Raw genomic sequence first — 17034 nt, forward strand, 5'->3', positions numbered from 1 at the left:
TGGCCAGATATGTATTCAGATGGTAGAATAGTGGTATTATAAGAAAAAAGTTCTTCTAATATTCAGCAATGAAGAATAAATAGCATTATTAGCACAGTTTTTTATGTCCTTGCTGAGTCCTCAAGCCATCAACAAGTTGCAAATAAATTAAAAATATATGTAAATTTCCTGTGCCTGCGTAGTATGCATATATGTATAATATAGAGTAGTTGAGAAAGAGTAAGATTGTAGGGCTGGAATCTCCCTGTAAAATCGGGAGATTCCAGCCAGCCACTCAGTAAGAACATTGATCGTAGAAGCAGCTCGTGCTAGAAGTCGTGGACCGAAAAATGCAAATCCAGCTTCAAGTAGCCTTGTACCTGGTTTAACAGGACCAGTCCAGCTTTATTTTGTTGAAGAGCTCTGTTTTTTGTTTGTTTTTTTTTGTCAAATTAACACGTACGCGTTGTAGCGTGGCGTCGCGCCCTCTCCCCATTTAGAGAGAGGGCGCGAAGCTACACGAGGCTGGTGACAATGGGTATACTCTAATGGACATCACTATTATTTATGGTGCAATTAGCCACGAAGCTGCACGCCCTTTCCCTAAATAGGGAGAGGGCGCGTCAAATTAGGGAAACCCGACGTTTCGAAGCCGATCCGGTTTCTTCCACAAGGGTGCGAAAACCCGTCGGGTATTCCTAACATCATTTTTTGGTTGCATTTTTCTCATCCATTCACGTTCTATCCCAACCGGGCAGACTTCTCTCAAATGATCACCTTTGAGCCCCTCCGCGGTGGCCTAGTGGCTAAGGTACTCGGCTGCTGACCCGCAGGTCGCGGGATCAAATCCCGGCTGTGGCGGCTGCATTTCCGATGGAGGCGGAAATGTTGTAGGCCCGTGTACTCAGATTTGGGTGCACGTTAAAGAACCCCAGGTGGTCGAAATTTCCGGAGCCCTCCACTACGGCGTCTCTCATAATCATATGGTGGTTTTGGTATGTTAAACCCCACAAACCAATCAATCAATCAATCAATCAATGATCACCTTTGATTCCCGTCAAAAAGCGACGCGCCGACACGCTGTGACGCTCACGTGTGGTCAAGCCTCTGAGAAACTGGCTCGATAGCGTCAGCATCGATGGCGCGCAGCGTTAGCAGCTTGCAAGCCACCATAGTTTTCCAGCACCCACACAACATCGTCACTTCGATATTAGCCCAAATGTGCAATTAATACCGATAATTGTTGGGGTATTACCATAAGCGTTTGCACCAGAGAAGTCAGGGCCAGTGGTTGCCCCCCCCCCTCCCCAGTTACATGCAATCTTCCCCATACATGCTGCGACAAACCTTCACCCCCCGCCCTCTGAAGGGGAGTACGTGCACGCTTATAGATATTGCGTTCGAAAAAAAAAACGATATTGTTACGGTGAGATGCCTTTATTTACAAGAGATGATGAATGCGAGAGTCCAGGGATCTGGCCGATCACCGCTCGTGCCAACCTCGTTCTCCTCTTCTTCCACGCGTCCCCTCAGTATCCTAGCAATTCCCCCTTTGCAGACGATGCCCACCGGGCGAGTTTGGCTTCGTTGCGATGATGAAAGCGTTTTAAACGGGCGACATGAACGACGTTGGTCTTGCTTGAGCGGTGGTCAGTTGACAACAGCCGAGATATCACGTACGTGACATCACTGAGACGTTCCAATATGATCATGAGACGCCGTATAACGGAGGGCGCCGAAAATTCGACCATCTGGTGTAACTTAACGTGCACCTGGCTAAATCTAACTACATGGGTCTCCTTTGCATTTCGCTTCCCTCGACAAGTGGCCGCAAGTAGAATCCACGCCCTCGAGCTTAGAAAAAAAAGAAGTCCCCGTTTTGCGAAAAGGGCGAAGCAATGAATGCGATAGCAATATTTGACTGTTTAGGAAGCAAGGCTAGCATTTTCAGGAGCAATATTTTTTGTAGTGTTACCACCGTCATCATTATTGAAGTTTTGCGGCCTTTGTGAACGGGACGAAAATATTTCGACGCATTCAAAACCAGGGTGTGCCGTCAAGACGGGTTGAATTTCTTTCGGCAAAACCTGAACGAGGTGTTCGGGACTGGTTCGCGCAAAGGAACCCCACAAGCCAAGAGAGGCCATTGTGAGCTCGACTTAAGAAAGGCCATTGTGTTTGCTGCGAGCAAGGCTTTCGAGGCAGACAAGGAGGCAGCTGGGCCATTTTCGAGGTCACTGGGGATCTGGAAATCTCGGAACCAGCATGGTATTTGCAGTTCAGGCTGCAAGCTAAAGCCAAACTGGTTGTGGTTGCATCTTGTGAGGAAGCCCCGGGATATGTGCAGCTAAGCCACAGCTTCTAGCAAACAACCAGGAATGGAATGTGGGGGTGAAGAAAAGGATAATGCACTATCTGCTGCGGCCCTCGCCGGAGCCCACCTCGGCTATGAGAGATTAGTTGACTATTCATTCCCCCCTTTCTCCATAGAATCGGCTGAATAGGGTGGCATATTTTGACGATATGCTGGCGCACCACTACATTGTCCTACCCGAAGAGTCAGGCAAGTTTGACACGTGTACTGGCAGCCGGTTTTTCGAACCTCACCCAGCTGCCAGAAGAATCTTGGAAACCAAAATCATCGGACGTGCGCGAAACTTGGTGACGTGTGCGAAAACGTCGGTGCAGTGCTTTGGTGACCATACTTGGGCATCGTGTGGACTGTGCCCCCTCCACATGCATTGTGTGGTGTCTTTCCTCTCCTTCGTGGGTGGAGCACTGTTATGCCAGCGAGTCCTCGTCAAACGTCCGTGCCTCTGAAAAAGGCAATCTGGGTCAAGGCCAGCCCGCAGTCCGCCTGGCGCGAACAACTCGACGGCGTGAACACGCGCGGCGCATCTCTGGCCCACGTGCATTGAGTCAGCTGCGCATGTGACAGCGAGCCGGCGTCCTCGTGTCTGGTGGTCTGACGCATGGCGCGGCGACCCCATTGGAGGAATCTGCCTTGACGACCAGCGGCGCTTCTGATTGGACATTTTGGTTGGACCCGGTGCAAATAAAAGAAGCCCTGCGGCGCGTCGCGATCGGCGGTCCTATGAGAGAGGGGTCCCCATGTCGGAGAGCCGACATGTGTGTGAGTCAGCGGTCTTAGGCGAAAGGCTGATCTATGTGTTAGAGAGGAGAGCTCGGCTCTTCGAGTCTCTGTCGGCCCCAGTGCCGAAATTGTAACGCCTCTGTATATATGCTGTACATAAACCTTGTTTAACGCACCGTCGTCTCGTCCGCTCGTCTTATCAGCTCTGCGCAGAAGCAGTCGCGGGCTGAGAAACATACGCTACCAAAAGGCTGGTGACCTTCCCGGCGGAGTTGAAAGCAGTGGCGCCTTCGAGGCCGTGTTGGCGTCGCCGTCTTTCGCAACAGTGGTGGCTTCGGCGGGATCGGTCCGTCATTCGCAACAGTGGTGGCAGCGTTCGCAACAGTGGTGGCAGCGGTGGGATCCACGGAGGCAGATTCGCAACAGTGGTTGGCAGCTGCGGGATCGGCCGGCGTCAGCGACATCGATGCGGTGAGTGCCTGATGTTTTCCCCTCAGTTCACCAGACTACTCTAGCTCAGGTTGTAGTAGTTTAGAGAAGGGCTGTGTGAAGCATTAGAGTGAGCTTTGATCGTTTCAAGCAAAGTCGAAGTGCTTTGAAACCAAAGTTAATGCGGAGGGGGTAAACACGGGAGAGTGAAAAATTGCTTGCGCGTCTTGCTAGTTGACTTATAGTGGGTACGGCAAGTAAATTGTTAACAGGGGCAAACAGCAAGAGGCTAGTGTGAACGATGGAGAACCTTAAAGTGAAGGAACTCATCGAAATTTGTGAGGAACTCGGCATTACTTTGGGCCGTGCGAAACGAAAGCAAGCGATCCTTGAGATCATGAAGGATGAGGGAGTGTCGGCTGAGGAAGTCGATGAGGCCTGGGTGGATATTAAAGCACGCCGTGAGGAGGCTGAAAGGCGAGAAGTAGAACGTCGCGAGCGCGAGGAGGCCGAGAGACAGGAGCGCCTTGAGATGAAACGACTAGAATTGGCAATCCTACAGTGTTCGCAGGCGCCTAGCGTAGCTTCTCCGACGATTCAGGTCAGCGGTTTTAGAATTCGGGACCAACTGCCACCGTTCGTAGTAGGCGAGGACATGGCGAAGTATCTCGTCAAGTTTGAACACGTCTGTGAGCGAAACGCTTTGGAGCGGCCTCTTTGGGCGCGGAACCTGCTAGCTCTTCTTCCCGGCGAAGTGTCCGACGCGATAACTTGCTTATCGAGGGAAGCGTTTGAGAGCTATGACGAGGTTAAGGAAGTGCTCTTGAGACGTTATAAGTTGTCACCCGAGGCTTTCAGGCAAAGGTTCCGGTATGCTAAAAAGGGGAATGAGTCACACGTTGACTTCGCGTTTCGTCTTAAAGCCGATTTGATTGAATGGCTCAAGGGCGAAGGGGTTTATGACGACCGCGATAAAGTGGTGGAATGCGTTGCATTGGAGCAATTCTACCGCTGCATCGAGGAGGATGTCAAACTTTGGCTGCAGGACAGACTTGGGGAAGTACAGTTAAATAAGGCAGCTGAGTTAGCTGAGGAGTATTATGCTCGCCGAAAGTTGCATAGCAGGGCAGTGCGCGTTGAAAAGGATGAAAGGAAAGAGGGCTTTTCAAGGAAACCTGATCAACGGAAACCCGTTCCGCACCGTAATTTCAAAAAGGACCCGTCTCTTACGAAGGACAGTGTAGGGGAAGGGCAAACAGAAGCGGAGAAATCGAGTGAGGTTTCTACCACACAGGCATTTGAATCGGAAAACAAACGGAAGCCGCTAATCTGCTACAACTGTAAAAAGGAAGGGCACATCGCTAGAAACTGTCAGGAAAAGTTTGCCTTCGCAACGATCCGAGAATCAGAAAAAAACATGCGGTTGTTGGAGCCGTATCTCCAAGAAATTAGGGTGAATGAGAAAACGTGCCGAGCACTTAGAGACTCAGCGGCAACCATGGATGTTGTCCATCCTTCATTGGTGTCTCCGGATGACTTCACAGGAGAATGCGCGTGGATCAGGCAGGTCGCCGAGGAGCAGAGTGTTCGCTTACCAATCGCCACGGTTGTCATTAAAGGCCCGTTCGGTGAGCTTCGCACCGAAGCGGCTGTGTCTGCCGCGCTAAATGATCGTTTTCCTTATCTTTTCTCCAACAACTCGGAGCAGCTTCTCAAAGAGCAGGGCAAATCGTTCTTCCCCAACTTAGCGTGCATGGCTCTCACGCGATCGCAAGCGCGGAAGCTATCGCGGCAGCTTGATCTGGTTCCATGCGGTGAACTCTCAAGTGACCTTGTCGGCGGGTCGACGGAACCTCAGAAAGGAAAGTTTCCGCATGAGTCATGGGAGCAGTCACGCGAGCGGCCCGTCGTCGAACCGACCGGCGCGGTTTCCGTAGAAAGGGGAGACGACATGGCGCCATTGAGTCAGAGCGAGGGGGTTGCAACGCTCTCGCCTGTAGCGGAAAGTTGGAGCGAGCTGCCGAGAGTTGATCGAGAGACGCTCATTCGAGAGCAGCGTGAGGATCTCTCGATTGAAGCACTAGTGGAAAGCCAAATTGAAGCGCTAGTGGAAAGCCAAATTGAAGCGCTAGTGGAAAGCCAAATTGAAGCGCTAGTGGAAAGCCAAATTGAAGCGCTAGTGGAAAGCCAGAAAAACGCGGCAAAAGTGCTGTCGAAGGAGCACTACGGGGAATCGGTGAAGAAGCGTGCTTTTGAAGTAGGGAGTCAGGTAATGCTGCTGCAGCCGTTCAAAAAGAACAAGCTTGAGGTTGATTGGAAAGGGCCCGCCACAGTATTATCGAAGCCTTGCAATTCAAATTATGAAGTGAAATTAGGAAGGCGGCCGGACAAAATTTACAACTTGATGAAACCATACGTTCAACATCAAGCGGTCGTAAATCTGTTGTTGAATGCTTCCGAGGAAGAGGATGCAGAAAATTTGAGTTCTAGTGAGGTAATCGAAGGGGGATCGAAAGTAATCCGGGAGCAGATAAACCTAGAGCCTAGCTTAAGTGAAGGAGGACCTGAGAAAGAGGACCTGAGAAAGATCGGTTCCGAGTTTGAAGACGTGTTTTCGGACCGCCCCGGAAACATGAGGGTGATCGAACACGATATCGAGCTAAGCGGTGAGGAGTCAATCCGTAGCAAGCCGTATCGTTGTTCCCCTGTGCAACGTCGAAAGTGTGAGCCGCTCTTGGTGCCGCATAGGTATCGTCGCCTAAAAGTGGCCGGTTACTGAGGTGGAGCATGTTGCTCCACAGCGCAACTTTGACGTTCGCTATCAAAAAAAAAAGGGAAAGCTAAACGCTAATGCAGGTGCATTGAGCAGTGCGTTCTAGCTAGTACCTTCTCAACCTTTCGGTTTCTGGCTGGCGATTCGGGGCAAAAATTTTGACCTCATCACGACCTTAGCTGAGCGCTCTCGTTTAGAGTGATCTCAAGGGGCCAGCTTTATGTGGTATTCTAATCCGTTACGTTGTTGTAAGTGTGAAAAATTCAAGTTCTTACTTTAAGAGTCTTGTGTCCCACATGTGCCTCTTGATGTAGAGGGAACAAAATTCCAATAGACACGTAGATAGGTAAATGTTGTACTATACTTTGTCTTGTGTTCTGTCGGGTGACCGAGGGCACTTGCTTGTGTCGTGTGTTGTCTGTTGTAGAACCGTTCTTAGCAAGTTGCAGAACCATCGACAAGTGCTGAAACCGAAGATGGTCAGAAGAGACGAGTGAAGCTGGTCGACAAGTTGTGGCGACAAGCCAGTGGAGCTGGGATCCGTCGTCAAAAATGGGATGTGTTCCCGGAACAGTCTGGAGCTGTATTCTCCCCATGGCCCTGGAGGCGAACCTGGAGGGACCTGGCGAACGAGCGCACCTGACATCCGAGCCCCGTGGAAGCAGCTCGTCTTTCCGGTGCATTGTCTGGCGGCGGGGGTGCTGTTATGCCAGCGAGTCCTCGTCAAACGTCCGTGCCTCTGAAAAAGGCAATCTGGGTCAAGGCCAGCCCGCAGTCCGCCTGGCGCGAACAACTCGACGGCGTGAACACGCGCGGCGCATCTCTGGCCCACGTGCATTGAGTCAGCTGCGCACGTGACAGCGAGCCGGCGTCCTCGTGTCTGGTGGTCCGACGCATGGCGCGGCGACCCCATTGGAGGAATCTGCCTTGACGACCAGCGGCGCTTCTGATTGGACATTTTGGTTGGACCCGGTGCAAATAAAAGAAGCCCTGCGGCGCGTCGCGATCGGCGGTCCTATGAGAGAGGGGTCCCCATGTCGGAGAGCCGACATGTGTGTGAGTCAGCGGTCTTAGGCGAAAGGCTGATCTATGTGTTAGAGAGGAGAGCTCGGCTCTTCGAGTCTCTGTCGGCCCCAGTGCCGAAATTGTAACGCCTCTGTATATATGCTGTACATAAACCTTGTTTAACGCACCGTCGTCTCGTCCGCTCGTCTTATCAGCTCTGCGCAGAAGCAGTCGCGGGCTGAGAAACATACGCTACCAAAAGGCTGGTGATTTTCCCGGCGGAGTTGAAAGCAGTGGCGCTTTCGAGGCCGTGTTGGCGTCGCCGTCTTTCGCAACAGTGGTGGCTTCGGCGGGATCGGTCCGTCATTCGCAACAGTGGTGGCAGCGTTCGCAACAGCACCTAGACCATGGAGCGCCCTGTTGGCGGAAGCCGCGGACAATGTGCCCAGGTTTGGCAACGAGGCGCTATATAGGCCGAAGACTTTCGTGTATTTGAGTTCTATAGTTCAACAGTTCCCATGTACAGTTCTGATTACTTGATCACCTCTTTTCTAACTCTCAGTTACTAATCATGTAAATCAATTGTTTTCGTTTTTACGAGCGCCTCATCTGACTTGTTCGACGATTGGTCCTAGGACGGGGGCCCGCTACCAAACTGAGACCCGCGGGACCCGGAGTCGCAACAGTACTAAACATGCGCTTGCTAAGTAACCGAATTTCCTGCAACGCGGCCACAGTATATATAGATGACCACAACAAGGTTCGCGCATTTAAGACGGCATCGATGAGAGGCGCCTCCCGTGGGCAGCGCATGCTGGTACCAAGTGAGTCGGGTGTCGCTGCTGGTGGCAGTTTGTTATGTGTAGAGTGCATCTATATGTGGGGAGGCCCTCCCTCGGGTGTGCTCGGAATGACAGTAATGCAAGACCAACATGGCGGAATAAATTATGTATTTACTCGTGTGTATGAATTAAAGGCAGCAAATATAGTATTCGACAGAAACACTGGTGAATATAAATGAAACACAGTTCACTCGATGACAGTGACAACCACCTTGTGGTCGCTGAAGTATGTTGGCAATGGCACGCAGTGCAGTCGTGACGCAACACTCTTTTCGAAAACAATATCTAGACACGTGTTGTTGCGTGTAGCTCTGTGACGTCAGACAGGAGGTGAAGACATAGGTTTAATAACGTGTATATATAATTGAGTCAGAAGACTGTGCGGTCTCGGAATGATGCGTGCTCTCGGAACGAACGGACACAGTGGACACGTACGGTCGGACTGAACCAAAGCAACACATCTCTTTAACTGCCTCTAGATCGACGATGTCGTCAGCCAAATTCATACACATCGATCGTGATCAAGACGCTAAGACAACCTTACACGATATTACCATACACTTAATAACATGACAAACACTAGGTAGCGCGAAGGCGGCGCTGCCAACGCTCGACTCGCCACGAGGAACCACGGGAGACGACCCGCGATGCCCTGCTACAGTGTACTAGTACACTGTAGCCCTGCTTCACAGATGCGCCGCAAGGGACTACCGTTTGCGCCAACCCAAAGAACACCTAACCGCCATTGGATTGGATAAACTTTTAATTGGTCCTCCAAAACACAGATCACTGTGTTGCGGGCAGCTCCCACGTGGGGACTGAGATGCCAAGCTCCTCAGCCGCCTCGCGGGCTTGGTGGACAGCCCAGAGCTGATCTGCCAAGGACGAGCTGCGGATTGCCGCCTCCCATCTGGCAGAGGTGATGTTCGATAAATGAGCGAATTTGGTGCACTGCCAGAGCATGTGTTCTAATGAAGCTATTTCCCCACAATGTAGACAAAGATTACTTGGGTATAGGTCAGGGTACATGATGTGTAACATTTTCAAAGTAGGGTACATCCGCGTTTGCAAAAGCCTTAATGTAAGTGCTTGGGGCCGGGTTAGATTTTTGTGAGGTGGAGGGAAAATCCTTCTAGACAGGTAGAAATGTTTAGTGAGCTCGTTATATGTTGTAAGAATTTCCCGGTTATCCCCTTCACCGGTAGAACGCATCCCCGGGGAGGCGCGGTTGGAGAGTTCTCGCGCCGCCTCGTGTGCTGCTTCATTGAGATTGGGAAGGGAATCGTTGATTTGCCCAAGGTGAGCTGGGAACCAACTCAGAAGATGATGCGTTATGTTCTTGCCTTGCAGTATTCTCAGCGTTAGTTCAGAGACCGTCCCCTTGGCGAACGCCCGTAGTGCTGCCATGCGCAAAAAAAAAAAAAACCGCTTGTCTCTCACGTACCGCGACCCCACGACGCAGGCTTGCCGCCTGTCGTCACTGCCAGCACTACCGCCCTCACCTTGATGATGATGGTGGTAATAATGGATGGATGGATGGATGTATGTGACTGTACCCTTTAAACCGGGCGGCGGCTAACGCCACCTAGCCGTAATACTTGGACTAACCACTAGATTTATGTTTTTTTTTTCTTTAATAGTAAAGTTGGATGGGTACTTTGCAGTGAAGGGTTTATTAATTTTCACTCGTGCCTTGACTTTAGCCACCAATCAGATAACCGCCTCCTAGTTAATTCTACTCGCTTAAAGTCTATTTTGCCCTCCCTGTCCCTAAACCCCAGTGCTTTGAAAAACTCTGCGCCATCATCCTGAACTATAGGGTGAAGCCCTTTACAGAACATTATCAAGTATTCGGCAGTTTCTTCTTCCTCTCCACATGCACTGCATACTGTGTCTACCCCTTCGTACTTGGCCCGATATGTCTTTGTTCGCAATACTCCCGTCCCGGCCTCAAACAGTAGAGAACTACCCCGAGTATTATCATAGATCCTTTCCTTGGCTATTTCCTGCTTAAAAGTTCGATAGATCTCTAGTGCGGACTTCTTAATCATGCCAATTCTCCACATACCGGTCTCAGCTTCCTTCACCTTTTTCTTAACCGATAATTCTTTTTAGTTTGGCCAAAAACGCTCGCGAGCACAGCGCCACCTGCCGCTCGACAGTTGTAAACACCAAATGCGGCCTAAGCGCGAAACACGTGCGCCACGAGGTGCAAACGACTTTACAGAGGGTGTTAGTACCCCTTCTCCCCCCCCCCCCCCCCCACAAGACAAATACGCTATAGTAATCTGTCGCGTGCAATGCCCACAGCGATGGCAGCAGTGCTCATGGCAACAGGAAGAAGCCCTTGTTGGTTTCTTACTGTGTGTTTAGAAAAAGTGGTTAACGATTTAGAGTACTTAGTACTCTACTATGAGAGAGCCGCCCCGTGGCTGCACTTCAGACAACCTTCTTTCTGCAAAATGGCGTTGTTTGCCATGGTGTATGCATGCAGTAGTGTTACGGGGCTCGTCTGCCTACCCTAAAGTCGCGGTTTCGAAGAGGCGCATAATGCTAGAGACACGCGTGTACAGCGTTACATGATGGAAAAATCCGTAGCCCTCCGCTACGGCATGCCTTATAGTCATATTGTGGTTTTGGCACGCGAAACTCCCGAAATTATACATGTCAGTTGGAAATGAGAGCAGTGTGAGGCCTTCAGCTTTGTTATACGGTCCATCCAAGGCTACGGATGACGTCAGTACACGTGCCGGTTCCATGTCGCTGTTTTTTTCAAACTGCATTCCTCATGTGAAACTAAGCACTCCAAATGACGAAAGGGAAACCTAAGGCCTGAAATGGAAAATCCAGCGCCGTTTGACTGGCGCACAGCTCTGATAACGTCTTCCGCCATCGTGTATCGCTCGTCACTGTCGTTGCAGCCGATAAAGGACACTGAAGGGATAAGCGCTAAATTGTACGGCGTTCACACACACAGGCTTGGGATATCGCGTTCAAAGCGGATTAAACACGTCGAAAACACATTGCTTCTACGAGGCGACTTTATAATGCCGTGAGATAGTTCTACCTGAATAGAGATTAAAACAAAGTGCTCAGTTAATACGCATTTCCACAGCTAGAGAACAACTGCGAGCTTGGACGCTGGTTTTTATTGAGCTCACTAAGGTCGTGTGGCGGTTTAGAAAAATTTATTGTATCACGTAACAGTCCACGTCAGTAACAATTTGCTCGCGCCGCATTTTTCGAGATCAGCGCATGATGGTGAGGTGCAGTTAACCTTAATCTCCTGACAAACACCACCACACCAATAATCACAGCAACCGTGTTAACACTCAGGGGGTATGTGTCGGGCACTGGTGACTCCATGAATTCAGGTGCAGGTGCTATTCCCGGTCACGCGTTCGAATTTCGATGGGGACGAACTGCGAAAACACCTTTAATATATATATATATATATATAAGGGAAAGAAGTGTATACCTAAGGGCTCGTTTTTCCGTGTTTTAACACAATATTAATGAGATCTAACAGACAGTAATGCCAAAGAATGTACAGGGAAGTTATTAGAACCAATGGAATGTAAATCAGAAGAAAGAAAAGTGGATGAAAAAATAACCAGCCTGCTCACGGCTCACGGCTGGTATATATATATATATATATATATATATATATATATATATATATATATATATATATATATATATTGATTTTAATAACTTCCCCTGTACATTCCTTGGCATTACTGTCTGTTATATCTCATTATATATATATATATATATATATATATATATATATATATATATATATATATATATATATATATATATATATGTATATATATATATATATATATATATATATATATATATATATATATATATATATATATATATATATATATATATATATATATATATATATATATAATGAGATATAACAGACAGTAATGCCAAGGAATGTACAGGGGAAGTTATTAAAATCAATGGAATATAAATAAGAAGAAAGAAAAGTGGATGAAAAAATTACCAACTGTGAGCAGGAATCGAACCTACGACCTCGTAGGTTCGATTCCTGCTCACAGTTGGTAATTTTTTCATCCACTTTTCTTTCTTCTTATTTATATTCCATTGATTTTAATAACTTCCCCTGTACATTCCTTGGCATACCTGTCTGTTATATCTCATTATTATTGTGTTAAAAACACGGAAAAACGAGCCCTTAGGTATACACTTCTTTCCCTTATATATATATATATATATATATATATATATATATATATATATATATATATATATATATATATATATATATATATATATATATATATATATATATATATATATATATATATATATATATATATATATATATATATATATATATATATATATGAAACACTTCCTAAGCACAGATGGCTAACCACGCTGATACGTGCGTCCCCACTGTTAAGCACGGGTTTAATGCTGACAGAACACTGCAGTCTTTCTCAACTACATTGTTTACATCTCTTCAGTAATTTTAAGCAGTACCTGAACACCATGTGCTCCCTTCTTCATTCTTAGTCGATCAGGTAGTGGGGTTTGTCCAATTTCTGTGGTACACCAATGCCGAATGTCTTTGCGTACATAGGGTGAACAAACAATAATTTCGCTTAGCGCTGATATAGCCTTATGGAACTTCGCTGCAAATATGGTTTTGGGGCGTTCACCTAACGCTTCGATGAGTCGATGGAGCTTTCAGAATGATCGTGGCTTTACATATTATAGGTTCGTCTCTAGTATCCCTCTTCTGTCGTTGTGTTTGGTGCTTTTAAGGGAATAACACCATAGATCAATGGATGGATGTATGTGGCTGTACCCTTTAGATAGGGCGGCGGCTAACGCCACCTAGCCGGAATACGTTGTGAACTAACCACTAGATTTATCTTTTTTTTTTCTTTAAATAGTAAAGTTGGACGGGTACTTTGCAGTGAAGGGTTTAATTTTCACTCGTGCCTTGACTTTAGCCACCAATCAGGTAACCTCCTTCTAGTTGAGTCTACCCGCTTAAAGTCTATTTTGCCCTCCCTGTCCCTAAACCCCAGTGCTTTGAAAAACTCTGCACCATCATCCTGAACTATAGGGTGAAGCCCTTTACAGAACATTAGCAAGTGTTCGGCAGTTTCTTCTTCCTCTCCACACGCACTGCATACTGTGTCTACCCCTTCGCATTTGGACTGATATGTCTTGGTTCGCAATACTCCCGTCCTGGCCTCAAACAGTAGAGAACTACCCCGAGTATTATCATAGATCCTTTCTTTGGCAATTTCCTGCTTAAAAGTTCAATAGATCTCTTGTGCGGACTTCTTAATCATGCCAATTCTCCACATATCGGTCTCCGTTTTCTTCACTTTCTTCCTAACCGATAGTTCTTTTTGGTTTGGCCACCTGCTGTTTTCTAAGTATTTACCAGTCAATTTCCTGGTTCGCTTCCTCCATTTTGTATCGACATTCTTCATGTATAAGTAGCTGAAAACCTTCCTAGCCCAACGCTTCTCCCCAATTACTCTCAATCGCTTCTCAAATTTTATCTTGCTGCTAGCTTCCCTGCCTTCAAATGATGTCCATCCCATATCACCTTGTACTCCCTGATTTGGTGTATTCCAGTGAGCTCCTAAAGCAAGCCTACCTATTCCACGTTGCTTAATTTCTAATCTTGCTTGAACTTCTGACCTCATGCACAAGACCGCATTGCCGAACGTCAGCCCAAGAACCATGACACCTTTCCATATTCCTCTCAGAACATCATACCTATTGTAATTCCAGTGCGCTATTTTTCATCACTGCTGCATTCCTGTTACCTTTAGTCGTCACATATATTTCGTGTTCCCTTAGGTACTCAGTCCCATTGCTTATCCATACGCCCAGATATTTGTATTTATCTGTTATCTCTAGCGTGACTTCCTGTATTCTAAGCTCACTACTTTCGTTATCATTAAAAATCATGACTGCTGATTTTTCCTTACTGAATCTAAAATCTAACCTATCTCCCTCGTTACCGCAGATGTCCATCAATCTCTGCAAATCTTCCTTGTTGTCGGCCATCAGCACTATATTATCTGCGTACATTAATGTTGGATGCTGGTAGTACCTGATCAATGAGTTTTCCTTGTTTGACTAAAGAGAGGTTGAAGCCAAGTCCACTTCCCTCTAATATGGCCTCTAATCCTTGTAGGTACATCATGAATAACAAGGGTGACAGTGGACACCCCTGCCTAAGTCCCCGTTTCACCTCTGTGGGCTTGGATACCTGTTTTTCCCACTTTATAACTACCTTGTTACTTTTATAGATTTCTTTTAAAAAATTAGTGACTCCATCTTCCACACCCAGTTTGTTTAGTATTCCCCACAAGTCCTCTTGAACCACGCTATCGTATGCTCCCTTGATATCCAAAAATGCTAGCCACAGGGGCCTAAGTTCTTTTTCTGCTATTTCTATGCACTGCGTCAGTGAGAACAGATTGTCTTCCAACCTCCTGTGTTTCCGAAACCCATTCTTCTGTTCTCCCAGCACCCCCTCATCCTCTATCCATGCCTGCAGTTTTTCTTTTATAATCTGCATCGCCAGCCTGTAGACCACTGATGTCACTGTTATGGGACGGTAGTTGTTTATGTCATCTTTGTCCCCCTTTCCTTTATAAATCATGCTCATCCTGCTAAGTTTCCATCCATCAGGGACTTCACCATCAATTATAGTTCTGCTCACTGCCTCTCTCAAAGCCTGTTTAGATTTTGGACCCAATGTCTTTATCAGCATAATTGGAATGCCATCTGGGCCTGTTGATGTGCTACTTGGAACCCTCTTCTCAGCCCTTTCCCACTCTCGTTGTGAAAATAGAGCCATTGTGTCACTTGATCCATCCCTGTTTATTGTGGTGCATAAGGCACTTCTTTGTTGAAATTTTTCTGTCACCCTTGTTCTTATATATTCAATAGCTTCGTCCCCTTCTATCCTAACACCTTGAGCTGTAGTTATAAACCTCTGCTCTAGATTTGTTTGATTTCTTAGGGAGTTTAGATGGTTCCAAAATTTCGCAGCTGCCTTTCTGTCCTTTTTATGTACTTCTGTCAGCCACTGAGCACCCTTTCTTCTAATCTTTTCATTGATCAGGGGGGATGCTTCGCTTCTAGAGCTTAGAAAGATTTCCCATTTTCTTTCACCATTTTTGAGGCAGCGCTGCCATCTGTGTCACCGAAACTGAAACTAGATCTAACACAGCACACTAAAATTTTGGCTTGAGTAGAAAATTACTCTAATGTATTGTGCAAAGGCAATATTTTATTTAAATCAATGTTTAAAATTTAGGCTTTTTGTGATTTTGGTAGATTAAGTGACGTTCACTCTGCAAATTTTCAGCGACGACTCTCTCAAAGTCGCAATGCCCAGCTTAATAAAAACCAGTCTCGAAGGCCAGTTTTTGTAACCTAAATGAGTAAAAACAGTTAGAATATTAGATAATAGATGGCGGCACCATGCTACGCGCCTTTAAGCTTTAGATTTAATGCGTTTCGAAATGAATGGAGCAGACGACGCAACAGTACTATTCCGGCCGAAAATCAGTGGTTGCAGTTTGGAGCGTGACGCGAATGATTTTGTTTTGGCATTATACAAATAAGAGCACCCCACTGCACCTCAGTTGCACTGCTAAACAAACTGCGAGCAAAGTTTAAAGGGCTGCTCCATGCCCGATTCGCCACTGAGCGAGCTCCACGTGCGCACGAAACAAAGGCCGATGTTTCAATGTCGTAACAACGTAATTCGTTCGTGACACCCTCGTGTCGCAGGACGACGTTAGCCGCAGCGGACGCAATCGGTTCAGCACTCAGCTGGGGAACGATTTACGCAAAGGTTGCAGCGTGGGGTTCTTGCACAAGGAGGGGGCTTTCTCAGAAAAAAGATGATAAAACGATTACGATAGGGCATGAGGAAACGAAAGAGAGATACCACCCGGGTTGGCTGCTCAATGAAAGAAACGCCGTTGATGGGCGCCTAAAAAAATGCAAAAAAAAAGAATCATAACTTGGGAACGGCTACACGGGTTTTTGTGAATGGCACCGTGCACAAGCACGGCCGTGCGGGCAACGCAACGCGCTTCCAAAGAACGGTTTCTTTTCTTGTTACCCTCTGCGGCGTGCACCTACCTATGCACCCCGCTCCCATACTTGGTCTTGCATTGAGTGCGCTCCGACAAAAGAGGAAGTGCGCGCAAGGCGATTCACGGTTCGTGAAGCGGTCGCGGCCGGGTGGGTTGCCAGAAAGAAGGCGGGAAAGAGGGTGGGGGATAAGATGTAGCGGAAGAAAGAGGAAATGCGTACAGCCACTACAGTGTACTCGAGCCTCGAGCCCGGGACTCAAGGGTGCAGTTCGCGGGCTCTTTTTTTTTTTTTCACCGTACTTGGAAACCAGGAGGGCGAAGAGAGGATGAGGCGAACCTATTATAGAAACAAGTGACACGAAGAATATAGCCGAAGAGAAAGCAATTATGTATAGGGGGGGACTTCTCGCGTTGGCAACCAAAGAGCGACCAGCACGCCCACCCCTGGTTTCTGTTCTTTCTTCTTTTAACGCTGTTCGAACACGCGGTAGGCGCGAACGTTGAACTCTGCTCCTGGAGACGGAAGAGGGTATTTCCCGAAACTGCATGCACATACACACACACGCGCGCACACACACGATGGACATGCAAGTTCAACCCCACAACAGCGAGAGCGCGGCTTTTTGGGAGGGCATTCTCCCCACTGCATTAGACGCATAGGAGGGTCTTTTTTTCGCGAATCATGACTCGTCGTGTGGTTCGTTCCCCTTTAATGCTAACCGCTCTCGAATGAAAACAACTTGTTTGAATTCTCCGAAAAATCGGGCGCTCCTAGCCAGG

Source organism: Rhipicephalus microplus, chromosome 3 (genome assembly GCF_043290135.1).
Source record: "Rhipicephalus microplus isolate Deutch F79 chromosome 3, USDA_Rmic, whole genome shotgun sequence".
Classification (NCBI taxonomy): Eukaryota; Metazoa; Arthropoda; class Arachnida; order Ixodida; family Ixodidae; genus Rhipicephalus; species Rhipicephalus microplus.